Source organism: Lygodium microphyllum, chromosome 4 (assembly GCF_053477565.2).
Source record: "Lygodium microphyllum isolate KBCC chromosome 4, Lygodium_microphyllum_v1.1.10, whole genome shotgun sequence".
In the NCBI taxonomy this organism is placed as follows: Eukaryota; Viridiplantae; Streptophyta; class Polypodiopsida; order Schizaeales; family Lygodiaceae; genus Lygodium; species Lygodium microphyllum.
The window spans coordinates 56,525,840-56,538,632 of record NC_141138.1 but is presented as its reverse complement, the minus strand read 5'-3'; positions in this window follow the sequence as shown (position 1 = coordinate 56,538,632).

The following is a 12,793-nucleotide window of genomic DNA, read 5'->3' as shown; positions in this document are numbered from 1 at the left end:
AGGAGCTGACTCTGATACTTTTAAATTCCTCTAAATGATCATGCAAAGAGGTGGATGCCTAGTGCTCAAACATTTTAAAAACCACCAGCGTGCAAGTGCAAATCATCTCTTTCATGCTTTTCTTTCTAACCGCTTTGTGCTTCGCTGCAACACCTAGCACCGAAGTGATCTTCGTGCTACTAGGTTTTAATTTTTATCATTATTATTCCGTCCTAGATGCAACGCATATAAAATCAGCAAATTATCCCTCATGCTCAGCGGCATTTAACCATTTTTTTCCACAACTCTACCCTTCCCCATTGATAGTGCATCATTATATTCATTTCTTTTAGGGTTTCCTTGTCATTTTATGTGGAGAAAGGAAGGAAACACGCACTAAAACATATAAACAAGGCTGAACTGAAGCATAACTTCATGCCCCAGCCTTGCTATACATCAACAAACATAAATCCTATTTTTCTATATTTTTCGTAGCCCCAAATGTATTTTTCCCCTATTTTTCATGGTGTTTTTATCATTTTTCCCCATTTTCTTCATTTTCTTGTGTTTTTTTTAAATTGCTGAAAATGAAAACCAGTTTGTGGGCTGTGGCCCTTAGTTCATTTGCAACAAAATTGAAAGATTAGTTGATGTGTATCGACGGTTTCCCATTTATATGCCCAAAACCCTTGTTTTCCTTTATTTTTATGGTTTTTCGTGTCTCGGTTCCCTATTTTCTGCTATCCCACACATGTTTTCCAGATTTTTAAATGATGAACAGCTAGAAACCAACTCAAAGCACGACATACTCAAAACTCAATCCATATGAACACATTTTTATCAACCAAATTTGCATCAAAAGACCATTTTCTTTGTAAAACCAATTATTACCGTGTCTTGCGGGTTTTTTCATTAAATTTGGCACGTCCCACGATTGATTTCCAGCCATGAATTCTGCTTGGAATCAGCAATCTACAACAGTTTTGCATTGCTCTTTCATCCCGTCAAGAATCGGCATCCATCCGGCCGTCCATCTCCATCCTATTCCTTCAAGCACGAACGGGGGCCAAGAGGAGAGAGAGAGAGGAGAGAGAAAGACTGATTTTCTCTCTCTTCAACCAGTCCACCATTGCGGGAGCGGAGACCGGCGATTTGATCGGCATGATGTCTTGATCCGGCCTGGAGGCTCGTAGCTATGGCTTGTGTGTAAGCCCTGCAATCGATTGGGGGGGGGGGGTCGCGTTTTTTTCGGCGGCTGTTTTCAGCCGCCGCCCCCCCTCCATATCCACGTTTTTTTTTTGTGGGGGGGTGCCAAAGGTCACCCCCCCCCCCACTTGCACCTTTTAAAATTTCAATTTTGGGCCCCCTCTTGGGCACCCCGGCCGGTTTCGGGCCAACTCTCGCGTGCGAACTCCGAACTGCGTTCTGAAAATTTCTGTGAGCTCGTCTCAACATTCCGAACAGGCCTGCAGCTTCACTGACTGGCATGGGCGCACGAAAAAATTATGAAAATTCTCGGAGTGTCGTACGGGCGCCCGTCAAGTACTTGACGCTTAAAATCGTGCTCGCTCGAGCTGCCGCCTTCGTGGTTGAGCATTTTCCCCCGCATTTCCATATTTTTCTCCTATTTTTAGGCATGTTCCGGGGCCTAAAATCCATCCTTCATTTGAACTATTGTACACTGACTGGACAACATGTATGCAGTCATGCTTGACATACTAAAGCTCTCTGACATGTATTGTGGCATCGTTGGAGCATAGATACATGCAAGAAGGACATATGCACTTGTTCTTGTGCCTTGGGCTGGAATTTTTTTTGTTAAAATACTCAAATCTAGAAAGTTTTCACAAGCTAAAAACTATCATTTACTTTGGACAGTAAGCATTGGAAGCATTACATGACATTAGAAGGCTCTATCATTTTGTCCTTCTCCAGTGCCATTGCATCCCCTTCAATTGGTATCAGAGTGGGTCCTTTGTGAGCGCTTCTCAGTCTCTTCTCAACCTTTCCCACATGAGGTATGAGATCTTCACTTCAGCCATTTTCATGGACAACTGGGTTTTGAAGAGGGCAGCCATTGTTGAGCTTGCCCATGAATATTGAAGCTTCCCCTCTACCTTTGGCTTGATTGATGGCTTTCTTTGGTCCCTTGGGGACCCCTCCCGAACCACTTGCAACCTTCGAAGTAGCCCCCTAGCCCCATATCTATAGTTGGCACAATCATGCCATGTTGTCAGACATTTTTTTCAGCATGACAGAGATCTACAGCAACTCCTCACCCACGTGGCACTTGTTTATGGTGTATTGAGACCCCCCATCAGTTGGTATTGATCTTGGGCACTTACACATGACTTGGGGCTTTGATCTTGAGCTCCTCTTGGATATATGAATAGCAGCAAGACTGATTTCTACTTGTCCTAGACATTTACAGCAGCCCCCAACTCATTTACTTTATCTGGCACTTGGTTATGGATTGTTGAAGCCTCCTAACACTTGGCTTTGGGTTTGGGCACTAATATTTATGGTTGGCATTGAGCTTGGAGCTGATTTAGCTTAGTCATGGACTGTTTTAACAATCCCAAGATTTATCCAAAATAGGGCAGCAACCAACATTTCATGTCTACGCTTATTTACCCATATCATTTGAAACCCGATCATGCCCAGATGGTGCCTACATATTACATTTTATGCTTATGTTACATGGTCATTTGATGCTCGATTATGCCCGGTTGGTGCCTATACATATGGGAAAGTATGCCTATGGTTTTGAGCTTGGATTGACCCACTATTTGCTCAGTTTTGGATATTTATTTACTGCTGGAAACTTCAAGGCTGAAGCTATTTATGCTATAGTTGGGTTATGCCTATTGGCCAGGGGTGCTCCCGGCTATTTAGGGTTATGTATTGATGTATTTGGATTATGCCACATGGTTCTTTTTGCTCCCAAAATGCTTTTGAGCAAGAAGTAGAGCTCAATTTTTTGGTTCATTGTCACTTTTTATTTACAGCTGGCATTCCACTTATGATTGCTTATGCCTAAGCTACCCATGTGGGTTTATGTCTTGGTGGATGCTTTTGGGTTTGCTACAGTATGGCAGATGTTTGGGCTTAACAAGAATTGCATTTGAGGACTTTTGTGGAGCAATTGGACATTGATTTGGCTTTTTCCATTATGACCTTGGATGCTACTTGGCTTTATGCTCCGATGTTATGGATCCCTGGATGTTTAATTGATGCAGACATGTATTGAGCAGAGTTGCTTCATTGTCTTGGCAAAGTTTTATTGAGCTTTGTATGCTCATTGGTGCTTGGAATTATTGCGGGTTATTTGGTCGATTAGTGGACTTTACTATGCTTGGAATGCAGTTATGGCTTTCTTTCTTCTTTGTTTCCTAGCCTCTATGCTAGTTGGGCTCTTGTTGCCTGTGCATGTCAGAGAGCAGTTGCTATACATGCTTACCCGACTGTGCACTTTGTCTACTTCTTGTACCTTATAGAGCCACTTATTTGGATGTTGTTGTACAGATGTTTGGGCTTCTCCTAAAGCTTGACTCTTGCAGGATGATTTGCCACTTGCCCGGTCTTTACTTGACTTAGATGTTCCTAGGTGGCATGATGTACTACAGAGCTATGCGTATGCATATGGTTATGGGCTGATTTCATGGCTAAATACCATATGCTCTTATGACAGATATCTTATGCTTTACCGTACTATGGTTGGTTATGTCATGCAATTGGCTATGACTCTTCTTCATGTGGGAGCTTTTGCATCCTTGGTTGATGCCTTTATGTCCTCCCATTCGTTGAGGTTTCATGAGTCTTTGCAGCATGCTTCTACCACTAACGTACTTGCAGATAATTGTCTTTATGAGAAAGTTCCCTCCATTGGGACAACCCTCGACTCCTTGAGCTCCATGGATGCTATGGATAGCCCTATTCATGATGACTTGGATTTCTTGTCGTCTTCTACAGGTTCTTCAGTTAGATGTCGTATGCTTCCATCATGGAAAGCTTGGGTATGTTAAAAGAAAAAATTTTAGACGGATTAGAGAGCAACAGAGATAGAGACGGACTTGACATGAGCAAAGAGTCAACGATGCAGCAGGTGTTACCACTCTTTCTAGTGGTGAGGTACATGTTGTTACCCATGATGATGCAATAGAGCATGTACTATTGTCATATTGTTTTCCTACAACTTACTTGCTTAGTGATCAGGCCTATGCCTGTGATTGGCTTTTGGACTCTTGTCATGTTACCCCTTATAGAGCATGGTTCTTTTCTTACAGGGAGGTTGACGAATGTATTGATTTGGGCCCTGAGCAGACTTATGCTATTGTTGGTACAAGGGACATACACCTAGCTTTTCCTAATGGGACTTCTCTTATGCTCAGGGATGTTCTACATGTTCCCATGCTCAGTAAGAGCTTGATTTCTATCAGCCAGCTGCATGATGTAGGTTACCCTATTTCTCTTCTGGATAGATCATGGAAGATCTGTCGTGGTTGCTTGGTTTTGGCCAGAGGTTCTAGAGTTGGTTCTCATTACCCATTGAATATCTCTCATGTGGAAGATTCTATGGTTGGTTATCTGAATATCACATGCATTGTTATGGCATTATCGTCTAAGCCATGTGCACCATAAAGAGATGGAGATCTTGTCTCGTTCAAACTCCATGATGCCTCCTTTGTCACATGCAGATCTTGATGCTTTCCCTGATTGTACTTATGGTCCTTGCAAAGCCCCTTTGGCTCATGGCAATTGTGCGAGGCATGATCCTCTAGATCTTGTCCATTGTGCAGTATATAGACCTATGCCTTCCCAGTCACTTGGTGGAGCATTATACTTTATAACCTTCATGGATCATGCTACCCATCGTGTTTGGGCTTTTCCCTTGGTACGGATTGAGGATGTCGCAGTTATGCTTGACAGATTTATGGATTCTGCTGGTTACAGGACTAGGTGATTGCAGATGGATTATGAGAGTCATGCTATCTCTCCCAGCTTTCAGTCCTATTGTCAGTAGTTTGGCATTGATTTCCTATGCCTACAGTATTACAGGATTGCTCATGGCATGTGCCTAACTCTACAAGCAAAGGTTTCTTCTATGCTTACCACAGCTAGGTTATCTTATGGCTTTTAGGCTGAGACCCTTATGATGGCAGTCTACTTACTTAATAGGACGATGTGTCTGTTGAGATATCGAGCTCCACTCGTGATACGCCAGGGTGACCGTTGTGTATTTATGTCACCGACTTGTCAGTTGCAGATGCGGTTGGTACACCATCCATGAATAATAGCTACATGATAGCTATCCTTATCTACTCTAGTTCGTGGCTCAGTTAGTATGCCACCTTAGTTAGTTGAGTTTGGTTTGAGACCCATATATAGGGTTCTTCTATTTCTTTGTATGAGAGTTTTTTTGGCTTACACAACTAAGAAGAGGAAAACTGTTTTCAGCCTCCACCCTTGTGTGTATTCCCCCATTGTGCAAGCAAGAAAGCTACAAGTGAGACTCCTTCCTTCTCTCCCACAATCTTGACATGGTATCAGAGCCTTGTTCGTGGTAAGGAGCTCAAGAAAGCAAGCCAAGCTCGCGGTGTTCTGGTAAGAGGAGCAGTGTTGCTTTCATTTTCTGTTTTGGGAGCAGATCTCTGCAGGTAGCACAGCCGGAAATTGCAAGAGTGCATTGTCTCAGGTTGAGACGCCCTTCGCGGTGAAGCAAGAGGGCAGTATATGCTGCGGGATAGAGCTTTAGCTCTAGGCGACCCTGTTTTTTTTATTTGAGGCCATTTTGGGGCCTGTTTTGGAGGCGGAAGTTTTCTGCAAGCACTCAGGAAAAGGCTCAGTTTTATGCTGTGCAGCCACTGTTCTACAGGTCGGTGAAAAGTTACTGTAGAAATTGCATCGTATGCTTGTGCGCAGAGACATTGGGAGTTTCAGAATCATCCTTGGTTTCTGTTTATGCAAAATCGTCACTAGAAAGTGATTGTGTGGTCAAATACCACTTTCGCCAGTTTTGCGAATTTGCCCTTGTGAGGGTGAAGCTGTGTTTTTTGCAGTGACAGAATTTTTTGCAGTATTCTGTAATGGCGTCTGATTCTCTTTCACAGATTGTCACTGAAAAGCTTGATAAGAACAACTTCCAGGCATGGAAGTTTAGAATGACGAATTTCCTTATGGGAAAAGGATATTGGGAATTTGTTGTAGGAAATGAAGAAGAACCAGTTCTTCCTGATGTTCCCAATCAGCAGCAAATGCAGGCATTCAAAGCATGGCATGAGAGAGCCAGGAAAGTTATGTACTGGCTGTCTATCAGTATTTCAGACTCTATGATTGTGCATATTCAGGATGCAAGTACGCCAAAGGAGGCATGGGATACTTTGTCAAAAATGTATAGCACAAATACGCAAGCCAGGAAAATGCAGCTCAAGCAAGAGTTGCATAATGTGCAAAGAGAAAATATGAGCATCAACGACTACCACATGAAGGTGAAGAAGATTGCAGATGCACTTGCTTCCATTGGGTCGCCAGTGGAAGATGATGATTTAGTTTCTGTGACCTTGAATGGTCTAGGAAAGGATTATGCACAGTTTCGGACATCCGTTTCAGTTCGTGAAAGATTTCCTGATTTTGAGGAGTTGATTGCTCTTCTAATTTCTGAGGAGCAGAGAAATGGTGGTGCATCTTCTTCAGGAGGAACTTCAAAAGAAGCTGTCTTCTACTCAAATGCTGGAAGAGGTAGAGGCAGAGGTAGAGGAGGCCGATTTGGAGGCCGTGGCAGAAATCAGAATATGCAGCAAACTCAAGAAAACCAGTCCTATGGAGGAGGACGTGGTAGCTCTAGAGGCAGGGGGAGCCAAAGAGGTCGTGGTGGATGGCAAAGAGGCCAAAATGCAAACAGTAATGTTGAATGCTATTACTGTGGTAAAATGGGTCATATGGCTAAAGACTGCTATAAAAAGCAGAATGACATCATGAATGGAAAACTGCAACAAGGGAACTATGCATCTTCTAGTAGACAGGGTGATGACAGAAATGAGCATTTGTTTATGGTGCAGCACATGAACAATTCTGTGACAAGTGCAGAAGAAAGCAATGATGTATGGTATGTTGACTCAGGTGCATCAAACCACATGACAGGTCATGCAGAATGGATGGAGGATGCAAGGAAAATGGAAAAACTAGGATTTGTGGAGACTGGTGATGACACTGCACATCCTATTGTGCAGATTGGAAAAATTCCTTTGTCTATGCAGGATGGGAAAAAGAAATACATGTCCGATGTATTTCATGTCCCGAATATCACCAAGAATCTAGTTTCTGTTGGTCAAATGGTTGAACAGGGCTTGCAGGTCAGATTTAATCCTCATGGATGCTTTGTTGAGGATATGAAAAATAAAGGTCGCTTGATAGCAAAAGGAAAGAAGAAGGGCAAAATGTTTACATTGGATGCAGACATGCCTGAATTGAGTGCAGCAATGTTTGCACATGGGACCGGTGTAGTTGCAGATATTGATATCTGGCATAAACGCATTGGTCATGTTAATGTACAACGACTTAAATCAATGCAGGCCCAAAACATTGTTGCAGGATTGCCTAAATTCAAGGTTGCAGAAATGCATAAGGTATGTGAAGCCTGTCAGTTTGGAAAACAGGCAAGGAAACCATTTCCTAGACATGTTCAAGAGAGTAAGAAGCCATTGGAATTAATCCATTCTGATGTGTGGACTACTAAAGCTGCATCTCTTGGAGGCTGTCATTATTTTGTTAGTTTTATTGATGACTATAGCAGAAAAGTTTGGGTGTATTTTATGAAAAAGAAAAGTGAAGTTTTTGGGCATTTCAAAACTCTTAAAGCTATGGTTGAAAAAGAAACAGGCCTGCAAATAAAATGCCTAAGGTCAGATGGAGGGGGAGAGTACCTCTCAAATGAGTTTGCAAGGTTCCTGCAGGAGCATGGCATAAAGCAGCAATATTCATGCAGTCATACCCCACAGCAAAATGGAATTGCAAAAAGAAAAAACAGACATATTGGAGAGGTGTCTCGTGCCATGCTCAATGAAAAAGACTTGCCAGATTTTTATTGGGCTGAAGCAGTTGCTACAGCAGTCTACATAATGAACAGGACTCCCACTGCAGCAATACATGGAATGACTCCAAAGGAGAGGTATACTGGTAGGAAACCAGATATTTCTCATTTGAAAATTTTTGGTTGCATTGCCTATGTACATGTGCCAGATGAGTTGAGATCCAAGTTGGATCCAAAAGCTGAGAAGTGCATCTTTATTGGTTACTCTCTGCAGCAAAAAGGGTATAGATGCTATAACCCTTCTACTCGTAAGTTTACAGTGAGCAGAGATGTTGTTTTTTATGAGATGAGTAGCTGGTATAAACCAGTAAATGTGATTGATGATGTAGATGCACAAAATGGTAATGCTGCACAGAATTCACAGCAGCAGTCACAAAATATTAGTGGACCTGGAGCGTCCTCTAGCAGTGGTTCACATTCTTCGCCATGGACAGGCAGATTGAGATCAGGAGAATCTTCTCAAAGTAATGCAGATAGTGGTATGCAGGTATCACGAAAAGGAAAAGAGAAGGTTGATCAGCCCATGTTTGATGTGAATGCAGGTCACTCTTATGTGGATGGTGAATCCAGTGGCTCAGAACAGAGCATTGATGATGAGTTGGGTATTCCTTCTATTGTTACACCTGGAGTAAGGAAGACCAGGGATGTTTTGAGGGCACCTAGGAGTGAACCCACTTTACGCAGGTCTACCAGAGTTAGGTATCCTGTGGATAGGCTGAAATATGATGGATTTACAGCCATTCACTATGCATATATGGTCAAGGTGATACAGGAACCAGAACCCACTTCTTTTGAGCAAGCCATGGGAAAAGAAAAATGGGAGAAAGCCATGGATGAAGAAATGGATGCCTTGGAAGCAAATGCTACATGGGAATTGGTACCTTTGCCTAAAGGTAAGAATGCAATTGGCTGTAAGTGGGTTTATAAGGTGAAGCACAATGCAATGGTTCTGTGAACAGATACAAGGCAAGATTAGTAGTCAAGGGGTATGCACAAACATATGGCATTGACTATGAAGAAACATTCAGTCCGGTTGCAAGGATGGCAACCGTAAGAGCAGTCATTGTTATGGCTGCATCAAAGGGATGGCCTTTACATCAGATGGATGTAAAGAATGCCTTCTTCCATGGTGATTTGCAAGAAGAGGTCTATATGGAGCAGCCACCAGGTTATGTGCATGCTGTTCATCCTGAGTTTGTTTGCAGGTTGAAGAAAGCTTTGTATGGCTTGAAGCAAGCACCTAGAGCATGGTCTGACAAGATAGGACAGTATCTTGTCACTATTGGCTTTCAGATTTTCAAGGCAGATTTCTCACTTTATGTGAGAAAAACAGAGAACGGTATTATGCTACTTGTCATTTATGTTGATGATTTGATTATGACAGGTGACAGTGATGAAGATATCCTTCATGTGAAAATGCTATTGAAGCAGAAGTTTGAGATGAAGGATTTCGGAGAGCTGCGTTATTTCTTGGGCATTGAGGTGATTAGATCACCAAGTGGGATACAGCTCTTGCAGAGGCAGTATGGATTGGACATGCTGTCCAAATATGGGATGACAGGCTGTAAGCCTATTTCAGTTCCTTTGGAGCAGAATGTGAAGCTGAGCACAGATGCAGGTGAGCTTCTGGAAGACCGTACTATGTACAGACGCATAGTAGGAAGCTTGATTTATATGACTATTACCAGGCCAGATTTGAGCTATGCTGTTGGGTTGGTAAGTCAGTTTATGCAGGCTCCAAGGAAACCGCATTTGGATGCGGCTAGACGCATACTCGGGTATGTGAAGTCCACATTGCAGTATGGACTATTTTATGAGACTGGGGTTCAGATACAGCTGCATGGATACACTGATGCTGATTAGGCTGGTAGTATTTCTGATAGACGATCTACCAGTGGATATGTGTTCTCTTTTGGGAGTGCTGTAGTCACTTGGAGCAGCAAGAAACAGCCTACAGTTGCCTTGTCGAGCACAGAGGCTGAGTACAGGGGTGCAGCAATGGCTGCATGTGAGGTAGCTTGGTTGCATAAGCTACTTTATGATATGCATCAGTCTACAGATGGGCCAGTTGTCATTTATTGTGACAACATGAGTAGTATACACTTGGCAAATAACCCAGTCTATCATCCTAGAACAAAGCACATTGAGGTGCATTATCACTATGTGCGGGAGAGGGTTTTACTAGGTCTTATTGATCTAGTTTATGTCAGCACAGAGGATCAGGTAGCTGACATATTTACGAAGGCATTGGGCGCAGAGAAGCTGCGCAAGTTCAGAGACCTGCTTGGTGTGCAGGAATTGGGATTGAGCTCGAGGGGGAGTGTTGAGATATCGAGCTCCACTCGTGATACGCCAGGGTGACCGTTGTGTATTTATGTCACCGACTTGTCAGTTGCAGATGCGGTTGGTACACCATCCATGAATAATAGCTACATGATAGCTATCCTTATCTACTCTAGTTCGTGGCTCAGTTAGTATGCCACCTTAGTTAGTTGAGTTTGGTTTGAGACCCATATATAGGGTTCTTCTATTTCTTTGTATGAGAGTTTTTTTGGCTTACACAACTAAGAAGAGGAAAACTGTTTTCAGCCTCCACCCTTGTGTGTATTCCCCCATTGTGCAAGCAAGAAAGCTACAAGTGAGACTCCTTCCTTCTCTCCCACAATCTTGACAGTGTCTAACTTTGGATGGTATTACACCACACAAGGCATGGAGTGGCATGAGACCCTCCTATGATTACTTGAGGATGTTTGGCTACCAGGAATTTATATGTATGCCAGATACGCCTATGTCACGTAGATGTATCCTCCTTTTGGTTATGGAGATGGTGACTTTCAAGCTTACAGGTTATGGGATTTGGATACCCACCACATTATACGCAACCTTCATACTGTCTTTTATGAGATGCAGACATCTCTCAAGCCTCTTGATGCGTGTTCAATGCACTTTATGGTTGATGCTACTGTCGTATGTCAGTATTCCACTTCACTGAGGCCCCATACTATCTTGAGACCTTGTCTGACATGTGTCCGGGATGTTAGCCCTTCTTCTATGATTGACTTTGGAGAGTCTATGTACTCTCAGGTGTCTCCTATGTGCCACGTTGATGCTATGTGCTACTCTGATGCTTATGCATTACAACCTTGCACTCATGAGTTGTGCTTGCTTCATGAGAAGCATTCTTGGACTACTCCGCTATATGGTGCTATGTGATCACTTGTCTCCTGGATGTCATGGACTTGGGGATGCTTCACTCTTCTATAGAGGTTCTCGATGCTTATTGCACATCTCTCTTTTCGATTGGGCATTGGGTGAGATGTCATGATTCCTCACATTGTCTATTTTCCTTTTTCTTTGTTTTTTCACTCCTTGTCCCATTGACCTTTTAGTGGGAGGTTGTTGGGGTAAAAGGCCATTGGGCCTACCCATGTACATAGACCGCCCATTCTTTATTCATATATAATATGAAAAGTGCAATAAGGGTGTCATATCATTCTTGGCAGCACCTACATTGTGTGTGCTCTTCTCTCCCGCATCTTCCTCTTCTCCTTCTCCACTACCATTGTATCCCTTCAGGTTGTTGGTTCTAGTTGATAGGGTTTCATTGTTGTTGTTGAGTTATAATTGGGGGAACATTTTGAGGACATTGTTGTTGTGGTTGAGCCATCATTTGAGACACTATTGTCTATGGCCACTATGGATTCGGTGCATTGTACTGTAACACTATTTGCATCTAAGGGTAGGGGTAGGAAACAATCCCTGGGATTGCATTTGTTGGGTTTACCATTCCCAGCATGGGAGAAGTTAAGACTTCTCTTCTTGATGTCATAAACAAACTTGTTTTAACTTCATCATACAGTCTTACACCTTCCACTATAGCTTACAGGTTGACTGGTCTTCTCAACTCCCCAAACTTACGAACTTCTAGTTGTAGGCCTCTAAGAAAAACTCCTTCTAGATACCTTCATTCAAGTTATGGTTAGTCCATCTCTTTAGTATGAATTCCATTCTAGAGACATATACTTCCACTCGTTCTCCAAAGGACTTAAGTTCATGAACTCCTCTTGCATCCACTCTTCAAAATCTTCACGCTTGAATTTGGTGAGAAAGAACACCTTCAGGTTATGTCAATGTGCCAAAAGTTTTTAATGCTTATCTCTCATACCACTGAAACACCACACCTTTGAAAGTAGTGAGGAATATCACTAACCAATGCTCTAGGGTTCTGACAATGTTAACTATATATGCTATCATGAACTTGGCTACATAAAGATTGGGATCTTCATTGTATTCTCCCTTAAAGATTGGCAACAATGGGACTACATTCGTTGGCCTATCATCAACGTTTCCAAGGCGGATCTAGCTTGGAAGGGACCTTGGTTCGCCATTGGGACTTCTATAAAGAGTGCCACAAGGGCATCAAAGGAGATTTCTAGTGCTAGCTTGTTCTTGGTTTTGATTTTTGCCTTCTCTCTTCTCATGCATCTCTCTCTAGATTCATTCTAGTGCTTGCCTCCTGATCGCATCATTCATTAGGGAGTTGGCTCCACCCAATTTGTCTATGCTCAATAGAAGGGAATCAAAAGGGCTTCAGTCTCTAGAGGACTCTCTTACAAATATTTCATTTACTTTATTCTTGTTAATGTCTCTGAATTCTATTTTCATTCCATTGCAAAGGGGAAGATATTTAGTTCTAAAGGCATCAAAATTCATTCTTCTAAGGAT